The sequence below is a fragment of the Atractosteus spatula genome, chromosome 12 (assembly GCF_055471065.1).
Source record: "Atractosteus spatula isolate fAtrSpa1 chromosome 12, fAtrSpa1.hap1, whole genome shotgun sequence".
NCBI lineage: Eukaryota > Metazoa > Chordata > Actinopteri > Semionotiformes > Lepisosteidae > Atractosteus > Atractosteus spatula.
In genome coordinates this window covers 19,005,096-19,021,751 of record NC_142717.1, presented here as the reverse complement: position 1 = coordinate 19,021,751, position 16,656 = coordinate 19,005,096, and positions in this window count along the sequence as shown.

The following is a 16,656-nucleotide window of genomic DNA, read 5'->3' as shown; positions in this document are numbered from 1 at the left end:
GTAATTGCTGTGCCAGAAGAGCAGACTGAGTCAGCTCTTAGCCCCACTGTGCAGAATCTGTCAAAACGTGTTTTTCAGTCGAGATAAATGCGTTTTTGTAAGCTTGGGCATCCCAATGTAACTGCTGGGGCCAGAGGAGCAGACTGAGTCATCTCTTCCCCCCTGTGCAGAAGTTGTCAAAACGTGTTTTTCAGTCGAGATTAACGCGTTTTGGTAAACTTGAGCATCCCAATGTAACTACTGGGGCCAGAACAGCACACTGAGTCATCTCTTAGCCTCACTGTGCAGAATCTGTCAAAACTTGTTTTTCAGCCGAGTTAAAAGCGATTTTGCAATTTTGGGCATCCCAATGTAACTGCTGGGGCCAGAAGAACAGACTGAGTCAGCTCTTAGCCCCACTGTGCAGAATCTGTCAAAATGTGTTTTTCAGTTGAGATAAATGCGTTTTTGTAAGCTTGGGCATCCCAATGTAACTGCTGGCGCCAGAAGAGCAGAATAAGTAAGCTCTTAGCCCCACTGTGCAGAATCTGTCAAAATGTGTTTTTCAGCCGAGATAAACGCGTTTTTGCAAGCTTGAGCATCCCAATGTAACTACTGGGGCCAGAACAGCACACTGAGTCAGCTCTTTGCCCCACTGTGCAGAAGTTGTCAAAACGTGTTTTTCAGCCGAGATAAACGTGTTTTTGCATCCTTGGGCATCCCAATGTAACTGCTGTGCCAGAAGAACAGACTGAGTCAGCTCTTTGCCCCACTGTGCAGAATCTGTCAAAATGTGTTTTTCAGCCGAGATAAACACGTTTTTAAAAGCTTGAGCATCCCAATGTAACTGCTGGGGCCAGAAGAGCAGACTGGGTCAGCTCGTAGCCCCACTGTGCAGAATCTGTCAAGACGTGTTTTTCAGTCGAGATAACTGCGTTTTTGTAAGCTTGGGCATCCCAATGTAACTGCTGGCGCCAGAAGAGCAGAATAAGTAAGCTCTTAGCCCCACTGTGCAGAATCTGTCAAAACGTGTTTCTCAGCCGAGATAAACGTGTTTTTGCAAATTGGGCATCCCAATGTAACTGCTGGGGCCAGAAGAGCAAACTGAGTCAGCTCTTAGCCCCACTGTGCAGAATCTGTCAAAACGTGTTTTTCAGCCGAGATAAACGCGTGTCTGCAAGCTTGTTCATCCCAATGTAGCTGCTGGAGCCAGAAGAGCAGACTGTGTCAGCTCTTAGCCCCACTGTACAGAACTTGTCAAAAACTGTTTTTCAGCCGAGATAAATGCGTTTTTGCAACCTTGGGCAACCCAATGTAATTGCTGTGCCAGAAGAGCAGACTGAGTCAGCTCTTAGCCCCACTGTGCAGAATCTGTCAAAACGTGTTTTTCAGTCGAGATAAATGCGTTTTTGTAAGCTTGGGCATCCCAATGTAACTGCTGGGGCCAGAAGAGCAGACTGAGTCATCTCTTCCCCCCTGTGCAGAAGTTGTCAAAACGTGTTTTTCAGTCGAGATTAACGCGTTTTGGTAAACTTGAGCATCCCAATGTAACTACTGGGGCCAGAACAGCACACTGAGTCATCTCTTAGCCTCACTGTGCAGAATCTGTCAAAACTTGTTTTTCAGCCGAGTTAAAAGCGATTTTGCAATTTTGGGCATCCCAATGTAACTGCTGGGGCCAGAAGAACAGACTGAGTCAGCTCTTAGCCCCACTGTGCAGAATCTGTCAAAATGTGTTTTTCAGTTGAGATAAATGCGTTTTTGTAAGCTTGGGCATCCCAATGTAACTGCTGGCGCCAGAAGAGCAGAATAAGTAAGCTCTTAGCCCCACTGTGCAGAATCTGTCAAAATGTGTTTTTCAGCCGAGATAAACGCGTTTTTGCAAGCTTGAGCATCCCAATGTAACTACTGGGGCCAGAACAGCACACTGAGTCAGCTCTTTGCCCCACTGTGCAGAAGTTGTCAAAACGTGTTTTTCAGCCGAGATAAACGTGTTTTTGCATCCTTGGGCATCCCAATGTAACTGCTGTGCCAGAAGAACAGACTGAGTCAGCTCTTTGCCCCACTGTGCAGAATCTGTCAAAATGTGTTTTTCAGCCGAGATAAACACGTTTTTAAAAGCTTGAGCATCCCAATGTAACTGCTGGGGCCAGAAGAGCAGACTGGGTCAGCTCGTAGCCCCACTGTGCAGAATCTGTCAAGACGTGTTTTTCAGTCGAGATAACTGCGTTTTTGTAAGCTTGGGCATCCCAATGTAACTGCTGGCGCCAGAAGAGCAGAATAAGTAAGCTCTTAGCCCCACTGTGCAGAATCTGTCAAAACGTGTTTCTCAGCCGAGATAAACGTGTTTTTGCAAATTGGGCATCCCAATGTAGCTGCTGGAGCCAGAAGAGCAGACTGTGTCAGCTCTTAGCCCCACTGTACAGAACTTGTCAAAAACTGTTTTTCAGCCGAGATAAATGCGTTTTTGCAACCTTGGGCAACCCAATGTAATTGCTGTGCCAGAAGAGCAGACTGAGTCAGCTCTTAGCCCCACTGTGCAGAATCTGTCAAAACGTGTTTTTCAGTCGAGATAAATGCGTTTTTGTAAGCTTGGGCATCCCAATGTAACTGCTGGGGCCAGAAGAGCAGACTGAGTCATCTCTTCCCCCCTGTGCAGAAGTTGTCAAAACGTGTTTTTCAGTCGAGATTAACGCGTTTTGGTAAACTTGAGCATCCCAATGTAACTACTGGGGCCAGAACAGCACACTGAGTCATCTCTTAGCCTCACTGTGCAGAATCTGTCAAAACTTGTTTTTCAGCCGAGTTAAAAGCGATTTTGCAATTTTGGGCATCCCAATGTAACTGCTGGGGCCAGAAGAACAGACTGAGTCAGCTCTTAGCCCCACTGTGCAGAATCTGTCAAAATGTGTTTTTCAGTTGAGATAAATGCGTTTTTGTAAGCTTGGGCATCCCAATGTAACTGCTGGCGCCAGAAGAGCAGAATAAGTAAGCTCTTAGCCCCACTGTGCAGAATCTGTCAAAATGTGTTTTTCAGCCAAGATAAACGCGTTTTTGCAAGCTTGAGCATCCCAATGTAACTACTGGGGCCAGAACAGCACACTGAGTCAGCTCTTTGCCCCACTGTGCAGAAGTTGTCAAAACGTGTTTTTCAGCCGAGATAAACGCGTTTTTGCATCCTTGGGCATCCCAATGTAACTGCTGTGCCAGAAGAACAGACTGAGTCAGCTCTTTGCCCCACTGTGCAGAATCTGTCAAAATGTGTTTTTCAGCCGAGATAAACACGTTTTTAAAAGCTTGAGCATCCCAATGTAACTGCTGGGGCCAGAAGAGCAGACTGGGTCAGCTCGTAGCCCCACTGTGCAGAATCTGTCAAGACGTGTTTTTCAGTCGAGATAAATGCGTTTTTGTAAGCTTGGGCATCCCAATGTAACTGCTGGCGCCAGAAGAGCAGAATAAGTAAGCTCTTAGCCCCACTGTGCAGAATCTGTCAAAACGTGTTTTTCAACCGAGATAAACGCGTTTTTGCAAGCTTGAGCATCCCAATGTAACTACTGGGGCCAGAACAGCACACAGAGTCAGCTCTTTGCCCCACTGTGCAGAAGTTGTCAAAACATGTTTTTCAGCCGAGATAAACGCGTTTTTGCATCCTTGGGCATCCCAATGTAACTGCTGTGCCAGAAGAGCAGACTGAGTCAGCTCTTTGCCCCACTGTGCAGAATCTGTCAAAAAGCGTTTTTCAGCTGAGATAAATGTGTTTTTGCAACCTTGGGCATCCTAATGTAACTGCTGGGGCCAGAAGAGCACAATAAGTAAGCTCTTAGCCCCACTGTGCAGAATCTGTCAAAATGTGTTTTTCAGCCGAGATAAACGCGTTTTTGCAAGCTTAAACATGCCAATGTAACTACAGGGGCCAGAACAGCACACTGAGTCAGCTCTTTGCCCCACTGTGCAGAAGTTGTCAAAACATGTTTTTCAGCCGAGATAAACGCGTTTTTGTAAGCTTGGGCATCCCAATGTAAATGCTGGGGCCAGAAGAGCAGAATAAGTAAGCTCTTAGCCCCACTGTGCAGAAGTTGTCAAAACGTGTTTTTCAGCCGAGTTAAACGTGATTTTGCAAAATTGGGCATCTCAATGTAAATGCTTGGGCCAGAAGAACAAACTGAATCAGCTCTAAGCCCCACTGTGCAGAATCTGTCAAAACGTATTTTTCAGCCGAGATAAACGTGTTTTTGCAAAATTGGGGATCCCTATGTAACTGCTGGGGCCAGAAGACCACACTGAGTCAGCTCTTTGCCCCACTGTGCAGAAGTTGTCAAAATGTGTTTTTCAGTCGAGATTAACGCGTTTTGGTAAACTTGAGCATCCCAATGTAACTACTGGGGCCAGAGCAGCACACTGAGTCTGTTTTTAACTCCACTGTGTAGAATATCTGAAAACGTGTTTTTCAGCTGAGATAAATGTGTTTTTGCAAACTTTGAAATTCCAATGTACCTGCATGGCTCAGAAGAGCACATTGAGTCAGCTCTTAGCCTCACTGTGCAGAATCTGTCAAAAAGCGTTTTTCAGCCAAGATAAACGTGTTTGCAACCTTGGGCATCTCAATGTAACTGCTGGGAAGAGAAGAGCACACTGAATCAGCTCTTAGCCCCATTGTGCAGAATCTGTCAAAACTTGTTTTTCAGCCGAGATAAACGTGTTTTTGCAAATTGGGCATCCCAATGTAACTGCTGGGGCCAGAAGAGCAAACTGAGTCAGCTCTTAGCCCCACTGTGCAGAATCTGTCAAAACGTGTTTTTCAGCCGAGATATACGCGTTTTTGCAAGCTTGTTCATCCCAATGTAGTTGCTGGAGCCAGAAGAGCAGACTGAGTCAGCTCTTAACCCCACTGTACAGAACTTGTCAAAACGTGTTTTTCATTCATGATAAACACGTTTTTGCAACTTTGGGCACCCCAATGTACCTGCTTGGCTCAGAAGAGCACACTGAGTCTGCTTTTAACTCCACTGTGTAGAATGTCTGAAAACGTGTTTTTCGGCTGAGATAAATGTGTTTTTGCAAACTTTGAAATTCCAATGTATCTGCATGGCTCAGAAGAGCACATTGAGTCAGCTCTTAGCCTCACTGTGCAGAATCTGTCAAAAAGCGTTTTTCAGCCAAGATAAACGTGTTTGCAACCTTGGGCATCTCAATGTAACTGCTGGGAAGACAAGAGCACACTGAATCAGCTCTAAGCCCCATTGTGCAGAATCTGTCAAAACTCTTTTTCAGCCGAGATAAACATGTTTTTGCAAATTGGGCATCCCAATGTAACTGCTGGGGCCAGAAGAGCAAACTGAGTCAGCTCTTAACCCCACTGTACAGAACTTGTCAAAACGTGTTTTTCATTCAAGATAAACACGTTTTTGCAACTTTGGGCACCCCAATGTACCTGCTTGGCTCAGAAGAGCACACTGAGTCAGCTCTTAGCCCCACTGTGCAGAATCTGTCAAAACATGTTTTTCAGTCGAGATAAATGCGTTTTTGTAAGCTTGGGAATCCCAATGTAACTGCTGGGGCCAGAAGAGCAGACTGAGTCATCTCTTCCCCCCTGTGCAGAAGTTGTCAAAACGTGTTTTTCAGTCGAGATTAACGCGTTTTGGTAAACTTGAGCATCCCAATGTAACTACTGGGGTAGAACAGCACACTGAGTCATCTCTTCCCCCCTGTGCAGAAGTTGTCAAAACGTGTTTTTCAGCAGATATAAACACGTTTTGGCAACTTTGGACACCCCCATGTAACTTATGGGGCAGGAACAGCACACTTTTCAAAACGTGTTTTTTAGCCCAAAATAAACACGTTTTCTCAGCCTTTGGAATCCCACTGTAACTGCCTGGCTCAGAAGAGCCCACTGAGTCAGCCCTTAACCCCAGTGTGCAGAAGTTGTCAAAACATGTTTTTCAGCAGATATAAACCAGTTTTGGCAACTTTGGTCACCCCCATGTAACTTATGGGGCAGGAACAGCACACCTTTCAAAACGTGTTTTTCAGCCCAAAATAAACGCGTTTTCTCAGCCTTTGGAAACCCAGTGTAACTGCCTGGCTGAGAAGAGCCCACTGAGTCAGCCCTTAACCACAGTGTGCAGAAGATGTCAAAACGTGTTTTTCAGCAGAAATAAACATGTTTTGGCAACTTTGGTCACCCCCATGTAACTTATGGGGCAGGAACAGCACACTTTTCAAAACGTGTTTTTCAGCCCGAAATCAACGCGTTTTCTCAGCCTTTGCAATCCCACTGTAACTGCCTGGCTCAGAAGAGCCCACTGAGTCAGCCCTTAACCCCAGTGTCCAGAAGATGCTAAAACATGTTTTTCAGCAGAAATAAACACATTTTGGCAACTTTGGTCACCCCCATGTAACTTATGGGGCAGGAACAGCACACTTTTGAAAACGTGTTTTTCAGCCCGAAATAAACACATTTTCTCAGGCTTTGGAATCCCAGTGTATCTGCTTGGCTCAGAAGAGCCCACTGAGTCAGCCCTTAACTCCAGTGTGCAGAAGATGTCAAAACATGTTTTTCAGCAGATATAAACCCGTTTTGGCAACTTTGGTCACCCCCAAGTAACTTAGGGGCAGGAACAGCACACTTTTCAAAACGTGTTTTTCAGCCCAAAATAAACGCGTTTTCTCAGCCTTTGGAATCCCAGTGTAACTGCCTGGCTGAGAAGTGCCCACTGAGTCAGCCCTTAACTCCAGTGTGCAGAAGTTGTCAACACGTGTTTTTCAGCAGAAATAAACATGTTTTGGCAACTTTGGTCACCCCCATGTAACTTATGGGGCAGGAACAGCACGCTTTTCAAAACGTGTTTTTCAGCCCAAAATAAATGAGTTTTCTCAGCCTTTGTAATCCTAGTGTAACTACTTAGCTCAGAAGAGCCCACTGAGTCAGCCCTTAACCCCAGTGTCCAGAAGATGCTAAAACATGTTTTTCAGCAGAAATAAACACGTTTTGGCAACTTTGGTCATCCCCATGTAACTTATGGGGCAGGAACAGCACACTTTTCAAAACGTGTTTTTCAGCCCAAAATAAACGCGTTTTCTTAGCCTTTGGAATCCCAGTGTAACTGCCTGGCTCAGAAGAGCCCACTTAGTCAGCCCTTAACCCCAGTGATCAGAAATTGTCAAAACGTGTTTTTCAGCAGAAATAAACACGTTTTGGCAACATTGGTCACCTCCATGTAAGTTATGGGGAAGGAACAGCACACTTTTCAAAACGTGTTTTTCAGCCCGAAATAAACACGTTTTCTCAGGCTTTGGAATCCCAGTGTATCTGCTTGGCTCAGAAGAGCCCACTGAGTCAGCCCTTAACTCCAGTGTGCAGAAGATGTCAAAACATGTTTTTCAGCAGAAATAAACATGTTTTGGCAACTTTGGTCACCCCCATGTAACTTATGGGGCAGGAACAGCACACTTTTCAAAACGTGTTTTCCAGCCCGAAATAAATGAGTTTTCTCAGCCTTTATAATCCTAGTGTAACTGCTTAGCTCAGAAGAGCCCACTGAGTCAGCCCTTAACCCCAGTGTGCAGAAGTTGTCAACACGTGTTTTTCAGCAGAAATAAACACGTTTTGGCAACTTTGGTCAACCCCATGTAACTTATAGGGCAGGAAGAGCACACTTTTCAAAACGTGTTTTTCATCCCGAAATAAACACGTTTTCTCAGCCTTTGGAATCCCAGTGTAACTGCTTGGCTAGAAGAGGCAACTGAGTCAGCCCTTAACCCCAGTGTGCAGAAGTGGTCAAAACGTGTTTTTCAGCAGAAATAAACACGTTTTGGCAACTTTGGTCAACCCCATGTAAGTTATGTGGCAGGAACAGCACACTTTTCAAAACGTGTTTTTCAGTCCGAAATAAACACGTTTTCTCAGCCTTTGGAATCCCAGTGTAACTGCCTGGCTCAGAAGACCCACTGAGTCAGCCCTTAACCCCAGTGTCCAGAAGATGCTAAAACATGTTTTTCAGCAGAAATAAACACGTTTTGGCAACTTTGGTCACCCCCATGTAACTTATGGGGCAGGAACAGCACACTTATCAAAACGTGTTTTTCAGCCCGAAATCAACGCGTTTTCTCAGCCTTTGCAATCCCACTGTAACTGCCTGGCTCAGAAGATCCCACTGAGTCAGCCCTAAACCCCAATGTGCAGAAGTTGTCAAAACTTGTTTTTCAGCAGAAATAAACACGTTTTGGCAACTTTGGTCACCTCCATGTAACTTATGGGGAAGGAACAGCACACTTTTCAAAACGTGTTTTTCAGCCGGAAATAAACGCGTTTTCTCAGCGTTTGGAATCCCAGTGTAACTGCCTGGCTCAGAAGAGCCCACTGAGTCAGCCCTTAACCCCAGTGTGCAGAAGTTGTCAAAACGTGTTTTTTAGCAGAAATCAACACGTTTTGGCAACTTTGGTCACCCCCAAGTAACTTAGGGGCAGGAACAGCACACTTTTCAAAACGTGTTTTTCAGCCCAAAATAAACGCGTTTTCTCAGCCTTTGGAATCCCAGTGTAACTGCCTGGCTGAGAAGTGCCCACTGAGTCAGCCCTTAACCCCAGTGTGTAGAAGTTGTCAACACGTGTTTTTCAGCAGAAATAAACATGTTTTGGCAACTTTGGTCACCCCCATGTAACTTATGGGGTAGGAACAGCACACTTTTCAAAACGTGTTTTTCAGCCCGAAATAAATGAGTTTTCTCAGCCTTTGGAATCCTAGTGTCACTGCTTAGCTCAGGAGAGCCCACTGAGTCAGCCCTTCACCCCAGTGATCAGAAATTGTCAAAACGTGTTTTTCAGCAGAAATAAACACGTTTTGGCAACTTTGGTAACCCCATGTAAGTTATAGGGCAGGAACAGCACAGTTTTCAAAACGTGTTTTTCAGCCCGAAATAAACGCTTTTTCTCAGCACTTGGAATCGCAGTGTAACTGCTTGGCTCAGAAGAGCACACCGAGTCAGCCCTTCACCCCAGTGATCAGAAATTGTCAAAACGTGTTTTTCAGCAGAAATAAACACGTTTTGGCAACTTTGGTCACCCCCATGTAAGTTATAGGGCAGGAACAGCACAGTTTTCAAAACGTGTTTTTCACCCGAAATAAACGCTTTTTCTCAGCACTTGGAATCGCAGTGTAACTGCTTGGCTCAGAAGAGCACACCGAGTCAGCCCTTCACCCCAGTGATCAGAAATTGTCAAAACGTGTTTTTCAGCAGAAATAAACACGTTTTGGCAACTTTGGTCACCCCCATGTAAGTTATAGGGCAGGAACAGCACAGTTTTCAAAACGTGTTTTTCAGCCCGAAATAAACGCTTTTTCTCAGCACTTGGAATCGCAGTGTAACTGCTTGGCTCAGAAGAGCACACTGAGTCAGCCCTTCACCCCAGTGATCAGAAATTGTCAAAACGTGTTTTTCAGCAGAAATAAACACGTTTTGGCAACTTTGGTCAACCCCATGTAAGTTATAGGGCAGGAACAGCACAGTTTTCAAAACGTGTTTTTCAGCCCGAAATAAACGCTTTTTCTCAGCACTTGGAATCGCAGTGTAACTGCTTGACTCAGAAGAGCACACCGAGTCAGCCCTTCACCCCAGTCATCAGAAATTGTCAAAACGTGTTTTTCAGCAGAAATAAACACGTTTTGGCAACTTTGGTCACCCCCATGTAAGTTATAGGGCAGGAACAGCACAGTTTTCAAAACGTGTTTTTCAGCCCGAAATAAACGCTTTTTCTCAGCCCTTGGAATCGCAGTATAACTGCTTGGCTCAGAAGAGCACACTGAGTCAGCCCTTCACCCCAGTGATCAGAAATTGTCAAAACGTGTTTTTCAGCAGAAATAAACACGTTTTGGCAACTTTGGTCACCCCCATGTAAGTTATAGGGCAGGAACAGCACAGTTTTCAAAACGTGTTTTTCAGCCCGAAATAAACGCTTTTTCTCAGCACTTGGAATCGCAGTGTAACTGCTTGGCTCAGAAGAGCACACCGAGTCAGCCCTTCACCCCAGTGATCAGAAATTGTCAAAACGTGTTTTTCAGCAGAAATAAACACGTTTTGGCAACTTTGGTCACCCCCATGTAAGTTATAGGGCAGGAACAGCACAGTTTTCAAAACGTGTTTTTCAGCCCGAAATAAACGCTTTTTCTCAGCACTTGGAATCGCAGTGTAACTGCTTGGCTCAGAAGAGCACACCGAGTCAGCCCTTCACCCCAGTGATCAGAAATTGTCAAAACGTGTTTTTCAGCAGAAATAAACACGTTTTGGCAACTTTGGTCACCCCCATGTAAGTTATAGGGCAGGAACAGCACAGTTTTCAAAACGTGTTTTTCAGCCCGAAATAAACGCTTTTTCTCAGCACTTGGAATCGCAGTGTAACTGCTTGGCTCAGAAGAGCACACCGAGTCAGCCCTTCACCCCAGTGATCAGAAATTGTCAAAACGTGTTTTTCAGCAGAAATAAACACGTTTTGGCAACTTTGGTCACCCCCATGTAAGTTATAGGGCAGGAACAGCACAGTTTTCAAAACGTGTTTTTCAGCCCGAAATAAACGCTTTTTCTCAGCACTTGGAATCGCAGTGTAACTGCTTGGCTCAGAAGAGCACACTGAGTCAGCCCTTCACCCCAGTGATCAGAAATTGTCAAAACGTGTTTTTCAGCAGAAATAAACACGTTTTGGCAACTTTGGTCAACCCCATGTAAGTTATAGGGCAGGAACAGCACAGTTTTCAAAACGTGTTTTTCAGCCCGAAATAAACGCTTTTTCTCAGCACTTGGAATCGCAGTGTAACTGCTTGACTCAGAAGAGCACACCGAGTCAGCCCTTAACCCCAGTGATCAGAAATTGTCAAAACGTGTTTTACAGCAGAAATAAACACGTTTTGGCAACTTTGGTCACCCCCATGTAAGTTATAGGGCAGGAACAGCACAGTTTTCAAAACGTGTTTTTCAGCCCGAAATAAACGCTTTTTCTCAGCCCTTGGAATCGCAGTGTAACTGCCTGGCTCAGAAGAGCACACTGAGTCAGCCCTTCACCCCAGTGATCAGAAATTGTCAAAACGTGTTTTTCAGCAGAAATAAACACGTTTTGGCAACTTTGGTCACCCCCATGTAAGTTATAGGGCAGGAACAGCACAGTTTTCAAAACGTGTTTTTCAGCCCGAAATAAACGCTTTTTCTCAGCCCTTGGAATCGCAGTGTAACTGCCTGGCTCAGAAGAGCACACTGAGTCAGCCCTTCACCCCAGTGATCAGAAATTGTCAAAACGTGTTTTTCAGCAAAAATAAACACGTTTTGGCAACTTTGGTCAACCCCATGTAAGTTATAGGGCAGGAACAGCACAGTTTTCAAAACGTGTTTTTCAGCCCGAAATAAACGCTTTTTCTCAGCACTTGGAATCGCAGTGTAACTGCTTGGCTCAGAAGAGCACACTGAGTCAGCCCTTCACCCCAGTGATCAGAAATTGTCAAAACGTGTTTTTCAGCAGAAATAAACACGTTTTGGCAACTTTGGTCACCCCCATGTAAGTTATAGGGCAGGAACAGCACAGTTTTCAAAACGTGTTTTTCAGCCCGAAATAAACGCTTTTTCTCAGCCCTTGGAATCGCAGTATAACTGCTTGGCTCAGAAGAGCACACTGAGTCAGCCCTTCACCCCAGTGATCAGAAATTGTCAAAACGTGTTTTTCAGCAGAAATAAACACGTTTTGGCAACTTTGGTCACCCCCATGTAAGTTATAGGGCAGGAACAGCACAGTTTTCAAAACGTGTTTTTCAGCCCGAAATAAACGCTTTTTCTCAGCACTTGGAATCGCAGTGTAACTGCTTGGCTCAGAAGAGCACACCGAGTCAGCCCTTCACCCCAGTGATCAGAAATTGTCAAAACGTGTTTTTCAGCAGAAATAAACACGTTTTGGCAACTTTGGTCACCCCCATGTAAGTTATAGGGCAGGAACAGCACAGTTTTCAAAACGTGTTTTTCAGCCCGAAATAAACGCTTTTTCTCAGCACTTGGAATCGCAGTGTAACTGCTTGGCTCAGAAGAGCACACCGAGTCAGCCCTTCACCCCAGTGATCAGAAATTGTCAAAACGTGTTTTTCAGCAGAAATAAACACGTTTTGGCAACTTTGGTCACCCCCATGTAAGTTATAGGGCAGGAACAGCACAGTTTTCAAAACGTGTTTTTCAGCCCGAAATAAACGCTTTTTCTCAGCACTTGGAATCGCAGTGTAACTGCTTGGCTCAGAAGAGCACACTGAGTCAGCCCTTCACCCCAGTGATCAGAAATTGTCAAAACGTGTTTTTCAGCAGAAATAAACACGTTTTGGCAACTTTGGTCAACCCCATGTAAGTTATAGGGCAGGAACAGCACAGTTTTCAAAACGTGTTTTTCAGCCCGAAATAAACGCTTTTTCTCAGCACTTGGAATCGCAGTGTAACTGCTTGACTCAGAAGAGCACACCGAGTCAGCCCTTCACCCCAGTCATCAGAAATTGTCAAAACGTGTTTTTCAGCAGAAATAAACACGTTTTGGCAACTTTGGTCACCCCCATGTAAGTTATAGGGCAGGAACAGCACAGTTTTCAAAACGTGTTTTTCAGCCCGAAATAAACGCGTTTTCTCAGCACTTGGAATCGCAGTGTAACTGCTTGGCATAGAAGAGCAGACTGAGTCAGCCCTTCACCCCAGTGATCAGAAATTGTCAAAACGTGTTTTTCAGCAGAAATAAACACGTTTTGGCAACTTTGGTCACCCCCATGTAAGTTATAGGGCAGGAACAGCACAGTTTTCAAAACGTGTTTTTCAGACCGAAATAAACGCTTTTTCTCAGCCCTTGGAATCGCAGTGTAACTGCCTGGCTCAGAAGAGCACACTGAGTCAGCCCTTCACCCCAGTGATCAGAAATTGTCAAAACGTGTTTTTCAGCAGAAATAAACACGTTTTGGCAACTTTGGTCACCCCCATGTAAGTTATAGGGCAGGAACAGCACAGTTTTCAAAACGTGTTTTTCAGCCCGAAATAAACGCTTTTTCTCAGCACTTGGAATCGCAGTGTAACTGCTTGGCTCAGAAGAGCACACTGAGTCAGCCCTTCACCCCAGTGATCAGAAATTGTCAAAACGTGTTTTTCAGCAGAAATAAACACGTTTTGGCAACTTTGGTCAACCCCATGTAAGTTATAGGGCAGGAACAGCACAGTTTTCAAAACGTGTTTTTCAGCCCGAAATAAACGCTTTTTCTCAGCACTTGGAATCGCAGTGTAACTGCTTGGCTCAGAAGAGCACACCGAGTCAGCCCTTCACCCCAGTCATCAGAAATTGTCAAAACGTGTTTTTCAGCAGAAATAAACACATTTTGGCAACTTTGGTCACCCCCATGTAAGTTATAGGGCAGGAACAGCACAGTTTTCAAAACGTGTTTTTCAGCCCGAAATAAACGCGTTTTCTCAGCACTTGGAATCGCAGTGTAACTGCTTGGCATAGAAGAGCAGACTGAGTCAGCCCTTCACCCCAGTGATCAGAAATTGTCAAAACGTGTTTTTCAGCAGAAATAAACACGTTTTGGCAACTTTGGTCACCCCCATGTAAGTTATAGGGCAGGAACAGCACAGTTTTCAAAACGTGTTTTTCAGCCCGAAATAAACGCTTTTTCTCAGCACTTGGAATCGCAGTGTAACTGCTTGGCTCAGAAGAGCACACTGAGTCAGCCCTTCACCCCAGTGATCAGAAATTGTCAAAACGTGTTTTTCAGCAGAAATAAACACATTTTGGCAACTTTGGTCAACCCCATGTAAGTTATAGGGCAGGAACAGCACAGTTTTCAAAACGTGTTTTTCAGCCCGAAATAAAAGCTTTTTCTCAGCACTTGGAATCGCAGTGTAACTGCTTGGCTCAGAAGAGCACACCGAGTCAGCCCTTCACCCCAGTCATCAGAAATTGTCAAAACGTGTTTTTCAGCAGAAATAAACACATTTTGGCAACTTTGGTCACCCCCATGTAAGTTATAGGGCAGGAACAGCACAGTTTTCAAAACGTGTTTTTCAGCCCGAAATAAACGCGTTTTCTCAGCACTTGGAATCGCAGTGTAACTGCTTGGCATAGAAGAGCAGACTGAGTCAGCCCTTCACCCCAGTGATCAGAAATTGTCAAAACGTGTTTTTCAGCAGAAATAAACACGTTTTGGCAACTTTGGTCACCCCCATGTAAGTTATAGGGCAGGAACAGCACAGTTTTCAAAACGTGTTTTTCAGCCCGAAATAAACGCTTTTTCTCAGCCCTTGGAATCGCAGTGTAACTGCTTGGCTCAGAAGAGCAGACTGAGTCAGCCCTTCACCCCAGTGATCAGAAATTGTCAAAACGTGTTTTTCAGCAGAAATAAACACGTTTTGGCAACTTTGGTCACCCCCATGTAAGTTATAGGGCAGGAACAGCACAGTTTTCAAAACGTGTTTTTCAGCCCGAAATAAACGCGTTTTCTCAGCCCTTGGAATCGCAGTGTAACTGCCTGGCTCAGAAGAGCACACCGAGTCAGCCCTTCACCCCAGTGATCAGAAATTGTCAAAACGTGTTTTACAGCAGAAATAAACACGTTTTGGCAACTTTGGTCAACCCCATGTAAGTTATAGGGCAGGAACAGCACAGTTTTCAAAACGTGTTTTTCAGCCCGAAATAAACGCTTTTTCTCAGCACTTGGAATCGCAGTGTAACTGCTTGGCTCAGAAGAGCACACTGAGTCAGCCCTTCACCCCAGTGATCAGAAATTGTCAAAACGTGTTTTTCAGCAGAAATAAACACGTTTTGGCAACTTTGGTCACCCCCATGTAAGTTATAGGGCAGGAACAGCACAGTTTTCAAAACGTGTTTTTCAGCCCAAAATAAACGCTTTTTCTCAGCACTTGGAATCGCAGTGTAACTGCTTGGCTCAGAAGAGCACACCGAGTCAGCCCTTCACCCCAGTGATCAGAAATTGTCAAAACGTGTTTTTCAGCAGAAATAAACACGTTTTGGCAACTTTGGTCACCCCCATGTAAGTTATAGGGCAGGAACAGCACAGTTTTCAAAACGTGTTTTTCAGCCCGAAATAAACGCGTTTTCTCAGCACTTGGAATCGCAGTGTAACTGCTTGGCTCAGAAGAGCACACCGAGTCAGCCCTTCACCCCAGTGATCAGAAATTGTCAAAACGTGTTTTTCAGCAGAAATAAACACGTTTTGGCAACTTTGGTCACCCCCATGTAAGTTATAGGGCAGGAACAGCACAGTTTTCAAAACGTGTTTTTCAGCCCGAAATAAACGCTTTTTCTCAGCACTTGGAATCGCAGTGTAACTGCTTGGCTCAGAAGAGCACACTGAGTCAGCCCTTCACCCCAGTGATCAGAAATTGTCAAAACGTGTTTTTCAGCAGAAATAAACACGTTTTGGCAACTTTGGTCAACCCCATGTAAGTTATAGGGCAGGAACAGCACAGTTTTCAAAACGTGTTTTTCAGCCCGAAATAAACGCTTTTTCTCAGCACTTGGAATCGCAGTGTAACTGCTTGGCTCAGAAGAGCACACCGAGTCAGCCCTTCACCCCAGTCATCAGAAATTGTCAAAACGTGTTTTTCAGCAGAAATAAACACGTTTTGGCAACTTTGGTCACCCCCATGTAAGTTATAGGGCAGGAACAGCACAGTTTTCAAAACGTGTTTTTCAGCCCGAAATAAACGCGTTTTCTCAGCACTTGGAATCGCAGTGTAACTGCTTGGCATAGAAGAGCAGACTGAGTCAGCCCTTCACCCCAGTGATCAGAAATTGTCAAAACGTGTTTTTCAGCAGAAATAAACACGTTTTGGCAACTTTGGTCACCCCCATGTAAGTTATAGGGCAGGAACAGCACAGTTTTCAAAACGTGTTTTTCAGCCCGAAATAAACGCTTTTTCTCAGCCCTTGGAATCGCAGTGTAACTGCCTGGCTCAGAAGAGCACACTGAGTCAGCCCTTCACCCCAGTGATCAGAAATTGTCAAAACGTGTTTTTCAGCAGAAATAAACACGTTTTGGCAACTTTGGTCACCCCCATGTAAGTTATAGGGCAGGAACAGCACAGTTTTCAAAACGTGTTTTTCAGCCCGAAATAAACGCTTTTTCTCAGCCCTTGGAATCGCAGTGTAACTGCTTGGCTCAGAAGAGCACACTGAGTCAGCCCTTCACCCCAGTGATCAGAAATTGTCAAAACATGTTTTTCAGCAGAAATAAACACGTTTTGGCAACTTTGGTCAACCCCATGTAAGTTATAGGGCAGGAACAGCACAGTTTTCAAAACGTGTTTTTCAGCCCGAAATAAACGCTTTTTCTCAGCACTTGGAATCGCAGTGTAACTGCTTGGCTCAGAAGAGCACACCGAGTCAGCCCTTCACCCCAGTGATCAGAAATTGTCAAAACGTGTTTTTCAGCAGAAATAAACACGTTTTGGCAACTTTGGTCACCCCCATGTAAGTTATAGGGCAGGAACAGCACAGTTTTCAAAACGTGTTTTTCAGCCCGAAATAAACGCTTTTTCTCAGCACTTGGAATCGCAGTGTAACTGCTTGGCTCAGAAGAGCACACTGAGTCAGCCCTTCACCCCAGTGATCAGAAATTGTCAAAACGTGTTTTTCAGCAGAAATAAACACGTTTTGGCAACTTTG